At 38.4% G+C, this 13129-nt stretch overlaps 1 protein-coding gene and 1 non-coding gene across 2 annotated transcripts in view; one reads left to right on the top strand and one right to left on the bottom strand.

The window, feature by feature from the left end:
* LOC146167131 (cilia- and flagella-associated protein 54-like) overlaps nt 1–13129 on the top strand; it is a 168597-nt gene that overhangs the window by 109920 nt on the left and 45548 nt on the right. The window lies entirely within an intron of this gene.
* Trnah-gug (transfer RNA histidin (anticodon GUG)) lies at nt 2743–2814 on the bottom strand. The gene has a single exon. It is a non-coding gene; the product is annotated as a tRNA-His (tRNA).

The following is a 13129-nucleotide window of genomic DNA, read 5'->3' on the forward strand; positions in this document are numbered from 1 at the left end:
GAAACGAAAACAGTTTTGTGTTTATAGTTTATAGCGAATCAACGGAAAGTTTTTAAAATCACATTAATGTGAGCTTTGAAGCTGTCTTGCTCCCCCAACCATTTGTTAGTTCTAGGCTATGAGAGGATTTTATAAACCCCAGTTCGAAAAAAAAATGTTCACACACCTACTTTGAACTGAACAATGCCATCTTTGATGAAAAACTATTTAGATCGAGATTTTTGCGGTAAAAAAACTACTTTTCAGCTTCGCAGAGAGAAATTTGTTTCTTGTTTTTTTTTCACAACTCACATGAACAATGAAATTGAATTAAAAGCAATTAAATTTCAAATGAGCGAAAAAGATCAAGCGGCCATTTTTTATTATGCCTTTGCTACACAGACCACAAGTAAAATAGATATTCAAACTCATTTCAATAACGAAAAAATTGCAGCGCTCACCGTTCAGTGCAACACACACTGTCAGCTTTCACACAACTTGTACACTTTCCGCAACAAAATCAAAAACAAACAGTTTTGTAGTTTTATTTTGTTAACAGGTCATATTACTTTGGAATTACTTTCTCTTTTTGCTTCTGTCAACCATCGAATTTTTGACTCAAAATTATGAACAAACTAGTAACTAACTGTTAGCAGCTACTGCAGCGATTGTTCCGTGGTTGTGGGATTCTAATAAACTAAACATTTACATGCTATAAGGCGACCTAAACCTAGGAACAGTCAGGAAGTTTCAATATTTTAATAGTTAACTAATTTTTTTGTGTTGCGGACCAAAAACCAAAGCACGCCGCAGGCCACATTTTGGTTCCGCGGGCCGCATTTTGGTTCCGCGGGCCGCATTTGGCCCGCGCGCCGCAGGTTACACGCCCCTGCGTTAGTGTTTAACAAACGTTGAGTTAGACGTAAAATGAACATCAAAGTCCATACATAAGAAGGTGGAATTTTGTTCGTAAGATATTTTTTTTATCTTAAACAGACGTGCAGTTAAATTTTGAATTTAACATACGTATATTTTTTCGTAAAACACCGCACTAGTAAAATAAAACATAAAACGTTAATTTTCACAAAATTAATTTCACCGAAAGTGTGTTTCAAACGGAAATACAGCAAAACTTAGTCACCGTTTTTAAATAACTTGGCTTGACTTAAGTCTTCCGGGGGAGTTGGGTTAAATTGAAAAATGAGTTGGGTTAAATTGAAATGCTTTCCTTAGGGTTTCATTATAAAATTGTTTTTTTCACATAAAGCGATTTCCAACCCAAACTTTTTTAGGTACAACGGATGCTGGTGCGAGGCGCGAACACAAGCGGCGTCAACCAGTCATCCAAGGCGGCTCTGTCCAGTTTGAGGGAAGCGGTCAAGCTGACCGAATCAATGGGCAGTGACCTTGGCGCGCTGAGGCAAGCTCACATCGAAAGCGCCATCGTCGATCTAGTTACACTGGAGGTTAAGGTAGGTCTGGGCCACGACAGTGTAATTATATGGGCCGAAAAATGTTTTTCGGAACATATCTTGTTTTTGCCGTTAAATGTTTCAGACCGGTTTTTGTCCGAAGCTCTGTAGAAAAAGTATACATCGTAGTATTCTCAAAATTCAGACAAGACGTAGAGTGGTATGTTGGTGTGCATAAGAGGTTTATCAGTCAGCCCACCCAGGGGCTTTCGATTGGGGGACAAAAAACCGAAGATATTGTGACGTCATTGTTTTAGCTCTCTGAAGCTGTGAACTCCCATCTAGTTGTGTAACTATAACTACAGGGCAACTCAACATATGCCTGTCTCTAAATGCCGGTTTTAAAGCGTAAAGTTAACTTTCTTGTACGCCGCCATTGCTTTATAAACTAGGTGGTAACTTTATTAAATGCTATACCGCCTTTCTTGGCTTTTTAGAAAACTATTAGAATATCTTGGATTTTATGCTGTCCCGTTATGATTATAGTTATTTGCAGAACTACCCAACACATTACAATTAGGATTTGGATAATTCTAAAACTTTTCTAAATTATTATAAATTTTTTTACGTTTTTGAAATATAGTTAGTAATCATCATCTATTTTTCAGTACTCGGAAGAAGGCCAGCCTCCCACTGAGCTCGACCGCGCTTCTTCGTCCCCATCCGTGTCAGCAGGGGCTCCGGTGCCATCCAATCCGCAGCGCAGCTTCTCTCTCGACGTTGGAGTTCTCTCGCAGCCTCTGGAGGTAACGCAGGCTCAGCAGAGAGTGGCTACAGCACTCAGCGCCGCTTACTACGCTGCCAAGGGTTCACAGCAACGCGCCGTGCTGCCAGGCAACCCCATGGTAAGCAAGTGATTTTTTTTTCTTTGAAGTTCCTAGTTGTGGCAGTGTCGTTTTCTGTTTTGTTGATTTTCTATGACTGACTGCAATCATGAATCATTTTGGGCCAATTTTTGTCTTTATTGTATCTTGGATCCTTGTCAAATGCAGAGACCTCGTTTTTATCAACATGACGTCATATAATTTCGTATGTGACGTCATATTGTAAGCATCAGTTTAAAAACCCGATATGCCCAGAATTAGAGCACAGTGTGTATTTATTAATGAAATATTTAGTTTAGTGCTCTAATTAGGAATTAAGAAACTTGCTATAGGTTTTATTGCCTAAAAGTAAAAAAGAATGTATTGCTTTTTTGTAATCCACTTTACATGTACATGGCTTCATCGAGTTGTTTTGTATAGATGACAGCATGTGCCCTGTGAAATTTAAAAATATTTAGTCAAAAACATGCTGTAACCAGGATTCGAACCTGGGTTGTCACGGCCACAACGTGAAGTACTAACCACTATACGATTACAGCGTATGTAGCAGAGGATGGTTTCGATCCATCGACCTCTGGGTTATGGGCCCAGCACGCTTCCGCTGCGCCACTCTGCTGGGAGCCTAAAACTAAAATAAAACCAACTAGTCCCATTTAGAACTATTTCCTCAACAATTTGCCAAATATTAAATAGGCGGTAGCATCATACAACATGACATAGCCTTTTGCTTAAGTCTCTGCCAATAATCATTTTCATTTTACTCGTGTAGCTCACATTTATACTCAAGATTGACTAAAAACACTACGCCTATGTATATATGAGGTAGTAATAAGTTAGTAGTCTACATGTTTAACCTTTTTAGTTATAAGACGATCTATAAGGTGGGCCACATACTACAACGCCACCTAACAGGCTCTGTCAATTAGTTGATGCGTATTTTGGTTGAGCTTTAATGGCAAAAAAAAGTCGTTTTGAAATAGTACCTCAATGGCAGGCGTGGGCAACTGTATTCAATGGAAGAGCCATTTGCAGAAAATACAAGTACTAGAGAGCCTCAAAACTATCTCAATGCAAAAACGGTAAATTATGCAAGTTCAGCAATGATAACAGAATTGTAATATAACAAAACGGTAATAAATAGCATAATAATAGTAACGGTAATAGCAAAATAACACGTACAATATTTATTGATATCAGTTTTGCCGCTATTTATATGGGCCGAAAATTTATTTTCGGGACATATCTTGTTTTTGCCGCTATTTATATGGGCCGAAAATTTATTTTCGGGACATATCTTGTTTTTGCCGTTATTATATGGGCCGACAATTTATTTTCGGGACATATCTTGTTTTTGCCGTTATTATATGGGCCGAAAATTTATTTTCGGGACATATCTTGTTTTTGCCGTTATTAAATGAGCCGAAAATTTATTTTCGGGACATATCTTGTCTTTGCCGTTATTATATGAGCCGAAAATTTATTTTCCGGACATATCTTGTTTTTGCCGTTATTATATGGGCCGAAAATTTATTTTCGGGACATATCTTGTTTTTGCCGTTATTTTTTTTTGATATCATATGGTTTGCTATGGTTTGCTATGGTTTGCTATGGTTTGCTATGACATGTTTCAGACCGATGTTTGTCCAGAGCATTATAGAAAAAGTGAACATCGTAGAACTTTCCAGACATGGCGTAGAGTGGTATGAAAGTGCTATGTAGAGGTTTATGAGGCTGCACCCCTAGGCACCTCCAATTGGGGGACAAAAACAAAAGTGTTACGTCATCGTTTTAGTTCATAACAGCTATCTACTATACTTTCTAGCGGAAGAAAAACTTAAATACAGAATGCTTTCATATCACTTGCTTTATTCAGCTCGCTTCGCGACGAGGCGGCTGCTGGCATCCCTGCTGCGCCTCTTTGTCCTGCGCGTGCAACGTTTTTGTTCGAAGTGGCTTGCTTAGTAAAGCTAGGCGAATACGACTTGCCTTTCATAAAGAGGCCTCTCTAAGTAAATAAACCTATTGCTCTTACAACACTAAATATTTTACCACCGCAAATTTAAATGCGAATCCTTGAGGCAGTGGACACATCTCTGTTAGCACCTGTGGTAATTGTTGCACCATTCAAACATATCAACACCAGGCCTAAACAAATATAATTATACACGGGCCGCAACAACAAACGCATTCTTAACGACGACGTTACAAAGCTACGTCATAACATGGCGTCATAAATAAATAAATATTGCGTTTATTGGATTTAAATTGGCAAAACTTTCAATATAAAACGTGGCTTATTAGGCACATAAACGTGTTTGCATGTTGCTCAAAACTGCAGATTTAAACTCTGTTTCAACAGTGATTGCTCAGACCAAGGCATGGTAAAAATTTACCCAGTAAAAGTTGGAAAAAGTATAGCAAACCATAGACGTCAAATCATTTAGAGATAATGAAAATATTTGATTTTTAAACAAGCTAGCTGACCAAAATGTAATAACATGGCCGTTAGCATTATCTACGTAAATTTTTATTGCTCAAATATATGTTTCGATCATTTCCCAAAATCTACGCCATATTTGAATCCCTTTCGCTTCAAAGCCATAAGTTATTATATTATTATACACAACTTATAATTGTATGTAGATATGTTGGATTGGAGTAACATACAGAACAGGTGCAAATGGCAAATATTCTCCAAATACGATTTTTTCAAATATTCTCCAAATCGTATTTCATCGTATTGTCGCGGTAATACACAAAGAGGTAAGGCCGTGAATAAAGTTTCACCCACCGTACAATTAACGGAGGGAAGCATTGCGAGTAGAGATGTTCACAGCAGAATATCGGTTTTCGGGCGACCAATTACTTCGCGGTAAGCTTCGCCTAATAATCAAGTGTCAATAGGGTGTATTTACCGCAGCAAATTTAAATGCGAAATCTTGAGACAGTGTACGCCTCTCTGTTAGCACCTGTTGTGAAAGTTGCTCCAACCAACATACCAACATCAGACCTACACAACTAGCAGAACTTTCGATTTAATAGTTTGCGTATAAAGCACATAATCGTGTTTTTCATATTGTTTGAAACTACAGATTTAAAGCCTGTTTTAACAGTGATTGCTCGGACCAAGCCATGGTAAAAATTTACCGAGTAAAAGTTTACAAAAGTATTGCAAACCATAGACGTTAAATCATTTAGAAAGAATGAAAATATTTGCTTTTTAAACATGCTAGCTGACTAAAATGTAATAACATGGCCGTAAGCATTATCTACGTAAATCTTTATTGATCAAATATATGTTTTGATCATTTCCCAAAATTTACGCCATATTTGAACCCCTTTCGCTTCAAAGCCATAAGTTATTATATTCTTATACACAACTTATAATTGTGTGTTGATATGTTGGATTGGAGTAACATACAGAACAGGTGCAAATAGCAAATATTCTCCAAATATGATTTTTCCAATATTCTCCAAATCGTATTTCATCGTATTGTCGCGGTAATACACAAAGAGGTAAGGCCGTGAATAAAGTTTCACCCACCGTACAATTAACGGAGGGAAGCATTGCGAGTAGAGATGTTCAAAGCAGAATATCGGCGACTCATTTATAATGCTTGCTTTCAATGCGGCGTTAGCTTTTTTTCGGGCGACCAATTACTTCGCGATAAGCTTCGCCTAATAATTAAGTGTCAATAGGATGTATTTACCGCCGCAAGTTTAAATGCGAAATCTTGAGGCAGTCTACGCTTCTCTGTTAGCACCTGTCGTGCATCTTGCTCCAACCAGCATACCAACATCAGGCCTAAACATCTAGCAAAACTTTCGATTTAATAGTTTGCGTATTGAGAACATAATAGTGTTTTTCATATTGTTTGAAACTACAGATTTAAAGCCTGTTTTAACAGTGATTGCTCGGACCAGGCCATGGTAAAAAATTACCGAGTAAAAGTTTGCAAAAGTATAGCAAACCATAGGCGTTAAACCATTTTTAGTCTTTAAGAGAATGATAATATTTGATTTTCAAACACGTAAGCTGGTCAAAATGTAATAAAATGGCCATACGCATTATCTACGTAAATTCTATTTATCAAATATATGTTTCGATCATTCCCCAAATTCAAGTTTTCGGCCCATATCTGTTTTTGCGTGCAGAAACAACTTAAGGAAATGAAAGTACACTATACAAAATATTAAAAAAAAAAAAAAAATTAAAATAAAGTAAAAATTGAAAATAAACTCTAAGCCCTGAAAATATACCCCCTGACAAAATATAAAACAACCGCACCCCCGTCTAGTTTTGTTTGATTGGCGCAATCTCTTCGGAAGCTATATTTAGTGTTACGTCATAAACGAAATGCTGGCCAAATAAAGAAAAGAAAAAGAGAGAACGTTCATAAACTTATTCTTGGTAGCCTTTAAAATTTTGGGGGGAATTTTGCGATTCGACTCGAAGAGCCACAAAAAACATGCCGGCGAGCCGCAGTTAGTTCACCCCTGCTCTATGGTATACAAAAAATAGCTTTATAAAAAAGTATAGGGTAGACACAAGGTTCCCTAGTTCTGTTAAAACCATAAAAAATGTACTTGTTTGGAATAGTATATATACTGGAAAAATCACAGTTTTCAGTGCTTTTACGTAGGTCAAACAGGTCGTACCGTTATACAATGTGACATGGCCTATACCGTTAAACACTAATCTTACCGTATAGCAGAGCTTCTTAAACTTTTTTAGTTTTGTTCACCCCTAGCATCTATCTCCAGATTTCATTCACCCTTGTCTCATGAGCTGATAAAACTATCTCGTCTATAAATAACAGCACAAAATGACTTAGGTTGTTTCGATTTTTGTGAAGATCAACTTAAGCTAAGTTTTACCATTGCAAATATACAATTTCTCGAGTGCAGAAATATGAAGCTTTAAAAGCACAAAACATAGTCACCAATTTTCTGTACTTATACACTCAGTGCAAACCAACTTCACTATTACACGAAGCAAAAACAACAGTTCAGTAGTCAATTCAATAAAGAGCTATCATACATTTCCGACAGTTCTCCCTTATTCATCCCTTTTGATTGGTTCACCCTTGCAAAATTTTGTTCACCCTAGGGTGAACCATTCACCTGTTTAAGAAACACTGCCGTATAGTTAGATATTCATCGATGTCACGAAAAATAAAATTTCCAGTACTTTAAACCAGGGCTGCGGAGTCGAACTCGGGACTCGAGTAAGACTACGTTAAACTACCCGAGCCTGACATGCGCATGCGCAGTACAAATTTTAAAACTTATATGGCCGCCAACTTGAAATATGAAAGGCGGATTAGAATATGTTGGATATTTTCCAATCACGTATTGTGGGTGAATGAATTATATGAGACCCTTATAAGTGAATCGCTGAATATCCACGTTATTTTAGTTACGTAAATTGGCCGAATACAGGCTGTAGAGTCAGGGCCGGACTCGGGACGAAATCGCACATTTAACCGAAGTTGGATTTGGGACTCGGGGTGGGACTCGGGTTATATTTAACCGACTCCGCAGCCCTGCTTTAAACTGGTCTCATTGTTAAATCTAATTCATACAAATCTCTCCCAAACATTTGACCTTGAACAGGTGACGTCACTGACCTTCACGGCCGAGGAGCGCGCCGCGCTGCCCGACTTCGTAGTGCTCGACCTCACAACCGAGCACAGCACGCTCGACGTGACGTCACTGAACGGTAATGACGTCAGCGTCGATTCGCTGCTGAGTGACGTGAAGGCGCGGGCGGGCGAACTGACGTGGATCCACGTGCTCATGTACAACGTGCTGCTGCAAAGGTGAGAAGTGGCGGTTTATGGGACAAAAGTGAATTGATTTTACTTGTTATGTTGAGTTATGGCTAAAATGGATTGTTGGGCAACTCTAGTGTTGTTTTTGGGATTGACATTTATTTTGACATAAAGGTTGTTTTGGTTTTAAGTTGGAATGTTAATTTTTTGCATTGTCAACTTTTACATTTTACAATTAACAAATTCAAAGTTTACTGTTTATTAATTTTAAAGTTTACGATAATAGATTGTTGTCCACACTTTTTTAAAATTGAGACTAAAAGACTGCTGTGCAAATGCGAACCTAATATATTTAAAATTATATTTTTAAATACATTTATTTGCAAAAGTTTTAACGTATATATTACTTTCACCTTATATAAAGAATATCTAAGTAGAATTTTAAAGGTTTCATAAATTACCTACCACTTTTTGAAGTTTACATTGACCGTATTCGTATTCGAATCTAAAGAAAGACAACTTGTTTTATATTTTGCGTAACTCTAAGCTTTAAAAGCATTAATAAAAGGGGAGTCCTTGTTTGTTACAATCTTTTATTTTGTTTCAATCTTTTAAATTAGGTTGTATTTAAGGAAACTTCAAGACACACAACTAATAAGTATATAGTTTTGTCAACATTAACCGAGTATATGTTGAATTACAGGAAAGCTAGATTGTCGACTTTGGTTGCAAGCGGAGGCGCTGGTTTCGAAGAAGATTTACAAATTGGTTCCGATGAGAGCTACGGGGAAGACATGTTCGAATCTGGTAATTGCTGTTATATTTAGTGGTAGAAATACTAACTGTCGCCCATATGCAAAATATGAACAGTCCAAAATAGACAAACTTGATTATGTTCAGTACCTGTTTTGTGTTTGTGCTTTGGCCATTTGTGTTTCTGATTTGTATTTTCTTTCACTTTATTTGTTAACACGCTTTAAGCAAAGTTTGGGTTATCCATTCTGTCTTGTTTATTAAATAAATTTATATAGATTTGTGTTCAAGTTCAAAATTAGAACTTTACAAAAATGCGACTTAAATTTGTTTGAATGAAATTATGAAGCCCCATGTGAATTGATCCTACTTTTTTATAAATCCCATATTTTACGGTTTTACTCCTTGCAAAACATATAACACGCTTTTCCTAAACCATCGAACATCGTTATCTGATTAACCATTCTCTGGACGGTCATATAACTGCTTATTTAATAATTTTAGCTTTCGGGCTTAACTCAACCCAGATTTAATGACTTTGTCCAATATTTAGTGGTATCTAAATCCAAATCATTACGGCTTGTTTTTTGGGTTTGTATTTACTGGACGCTCTTAATTCTCACTAAAAAAAACTCTGATCTGAAATGTTAACGTACATCAACCGCCTAATAGCTTTTTTGCCTACTTGTTTATCTAGATTCTAGCACATTCATCCTAATTCTTTCTTTCCAGGCGGCCGAGCAACGACGGTTCGCTTCCCGCTTGACAGCGGCACCATTCTCCTGCGCATCACCGCGCTACATGACTACCTCTACTCGCGCCTGTCAGCCTACTCTGCCACCTGCCACTTGCCACCCGCCACCGCACGCCACAAGGCCAGCGGCCTGGCGGTTCAGTGGCACCGGGAGCCCGGCGCCAGGCACGCCGCCATTCTCTGGTGCGCCTTCCGGGCCGACCACGGCGCTAAGGCCGACTGCGCACGCGGGGAAGTCCCCGTTCGCCTGCTGGAAAGCGTCATCGAGCAGGTGACGTCGCTGAAGAAGGTGAGGCGAAGTTGTAATTATGGAACGCGGCTGTTTGTTAAGTTCGGAAGATGTATCTTGTGTGCCGGATCTGTTATGGACGAGTTGTAGGCGTATTGACTTTAATGCGTTACTTCGGTTAGTATTGGTTAGTTTAGAGGACGGTTGACTAACAATATGAAAAATAGGGTTAAGCTGTGTTGGGATTTGGAGCCTTTGTTAATGTCAGTAATACTAAGGTCGTGACTTTATTGCAGTCATTTTATTTTGGTGACATCATTAGTTGATAATACTCAGGGAAGACCAAATTTGCCAGAGTGTATCCTTTTATACAATATTTTCATTTTGCTGTATTTTTATTGATCGTTTAAAAACCACCCGGCCTTTTTGTGGCAAACCTTGAGTTTAATCTAGCGAATAACTACAAAGGCCTTGAATTGGCTTGTACGTTTTAATTCGGGTTTAAATTACCGTTAATTTCGTGTTTTTTCCCTCAGCGCACCGACGAGTACTTTGGTCGGGTGGCGGCCGCGGCAGAGACAACTCAGAAAGCGGCGAGGCGCCGAAGCACGCAGCGACCCCTGGCGACGGCGCCGACCATCGACGCCCAGCTAGAGGAGGACTGGAAACACGTGCTCAACCAGATCGCCAACCTGCTGTCCACTCCTGACGAGCCGATCGCCCAAATGCCCTTCGACATCAGTATGGATAGCGCACAGGCGCTCAGTGACCTCTTCACTGTTGGTTGCTGGATGGAAGCCGGACACCAAATGTACACGTGGCTGCTGCGGCTGCTCTGTCCGGTTTAGAGGCTATAATTTTTTTTTATCGCAGGTGGGGAGGGGGAAACAACGTTGGTATCGTACGTTTAAATAAGTGTTCTGTGTAGATTTTCTTCTGCAATTGGATAACTTTTACTATTTAGAAGTCACAGTATTGTTGCCTGCGAATTGCGTTACTGTGTTCCCAAAAGAGTTGCTTTTGATGTTTCTCCCCATTGGTGACCTTTTGACACTGTACGCCTGTAGATAATAGCTTTGCAAGAAGTGTGATAGTTGTTTTGGGTTCACGTTTGTATTCACTGTGTTGATTTGCGATTTAAGAAAATAAACCCCTATCTACAGTTGCATTTTAAGTGGTGTTACTGCAAGAATTACGATAGAAAATACCAGGTGCTTTTGCGCTTTGCATCTGGAACGACCCCAGACATAAGTAGAATGTTGAATTCTGGTTACTGTAGTGGCCTATGTGTTGTTCTTGTACATTAATATGTACTGCTTACTGATATGCATGAGGAAATCATCGCGTATTTCTAGGAAACATTTCATAACCAACACATGTGGTTTGATGAAAATTTGTTTTAAACTATCCAGTTAAGCTGCATGACAGATCACGCCCAAATTTGCAGAGGTCAATTTTTTGAGCTGCATAAGCCTGCGAGGCACGCGGCATTAGCGTTAAGTAATGGTCATTGGTCGTGCAAAACCAGGACCCTATCTTAGAGACGTTTCTGCTTGGCATGTAAGAGTAGTTATCTGAAACGCTATTATGTTGCGCGCTTAATAAAGTCTGCATAGTCCTAGCGAAACATGTTTTGCATTAGGTACGAGTTGGTTTATAAATAAAGTTGATAACAATATTAAAACTAACTTTTTGTAAGGGGATAAAAACATTTTGCAGTGGCTTAGTAACGTTCTGCAGTGAGATAATTCCATTCCATCGAAAATTGCAAACGTCAAGATCGTGCGGACTGTGAATGAAGTTCACACATGATGAACGGGCTTTTGTTTAGGCGAAACGTTTTCCGATGTGCATTCATACGTTTTTTTCCCATTCTCTCATGACGTTTAAGGGCTCTCTCCAGAAATATCCTTTTCCACAAAACATTTCTCTCTATAGTAAAAGTTCTTTCGTAGTGTTGAACTCCACTTGGCCCGGAAAAACATTTTTCCCAATGTTGCATTGTAAGGTTTTACGCCAGTTTTGTGTTTTTTATGGTGTTTTACATGGCTTAACTGATTAAAGCTTTTATCACAATGCTTGCATTTGTCCAACGAATTTTCCACAAACCTCATCAATGTTTTCCTTCTATAGTTTTAAAATACATTTTATATGACTTGAACAGGTTATGCAAAATCGCAGAACGTATGCATTATCACAATCAAGTTTAAATGGCTTTATCCTTGATATTGCGGTTTGCCGCAAATTCCCCTCATCATGTACAGGTTGTCGACCTCAACTGATCCCACAGAGTTTAGGCCCTTGATTCCAACAACTCGAATCTGGAACGAAACTCGGTTAAAGTTCGACTTTGTGGCTGTTTTTTAACCATCAATCAAAGGCTATGCGCGTTACAACATACAATATAAAATTAGAAAACAAGAGATTAATAATTGGTATTAAATGATTGAATTTTAACGTTGGGCAACAACGACAAGTTGTATTTAAAGTTATTTTTGTTTTTAAAAAATGGAAGAATAGTTTTTTGGCCTGAACAAGCACCATCTAAAAAACGAAGATATATTTGTCTGAAAGCCGATTCTTTTTTGAAATTGCAGTAATGACAGATGTTCAATGACATAGTGACACCCTTTGACCTACCATAGTTTGTTTTTTCCTGTCGACTTGCACAGAAAGTCTCTTCCACTCGGTTTGTTTCTTATCCATTTTTGCCAACCGTGTACGGAAGGCGTAGACGTTCAAGCTGTCGCCAGGCACAGGTATGCGGAAGTCCAAATGCACGCAGAAGCAACCGGCCAGCTCGTACTTTGTGTGCAAACTGACTTTATCGCCGCCTGCCAGTCCTTCGCTGCCCATCCTCATATAGTGGTTCACTATAGTTGATATAATTATTGTGTTTAAATAGCAAATAAGTTAGGCAGGGTGCGGTGTGGTATATTTTAAAAATGTACAACAAAATAAAATAAAAACTTTTTTTAGAAATGAGCACGAGGTTATTTTCCGAAAAGTGCACTCAAAAATGAGAACAACTTTTAGAAATAAGGAACATAATGACAACACTGTCTTTACGAACTGTTATCTTCCCTTTAGGTGCTTTAGCGAACTAAACAAGATTTGACCAATACAATTATTCATCACCTTTTCCATTTGGTTTGGTTTGGTTAACTCTTTTCCATGTTGGTACATGATAATAGTTTGCGTATCCAAGTATAAACCTCCTATAACTGTACCGTGATATTCCTGTGTTCATCCATCCGTTAAAATCAGTTGATTGAAACTTGGCTTTGTATTCTGCATAGAATTGTTAGAATGTTAAACGATTTTATAATCGACGCCAAAACTGC

The sequence above is a fragment of the Ascidiella aspersa genome, chromosome 1 (assembly GCF_963924565.1).
Source record: "Ascidiella aspersa chromosome 1, kaAscAspe10.2, whole genome shotgun sequence".
Taxonomy (NCBI): Eukaryota; Metazoa; Chordata; class Ascidiacea; order Phlebobranchia; family Ascidiidae; genus Ascidiella; species Ascidiella aspersa.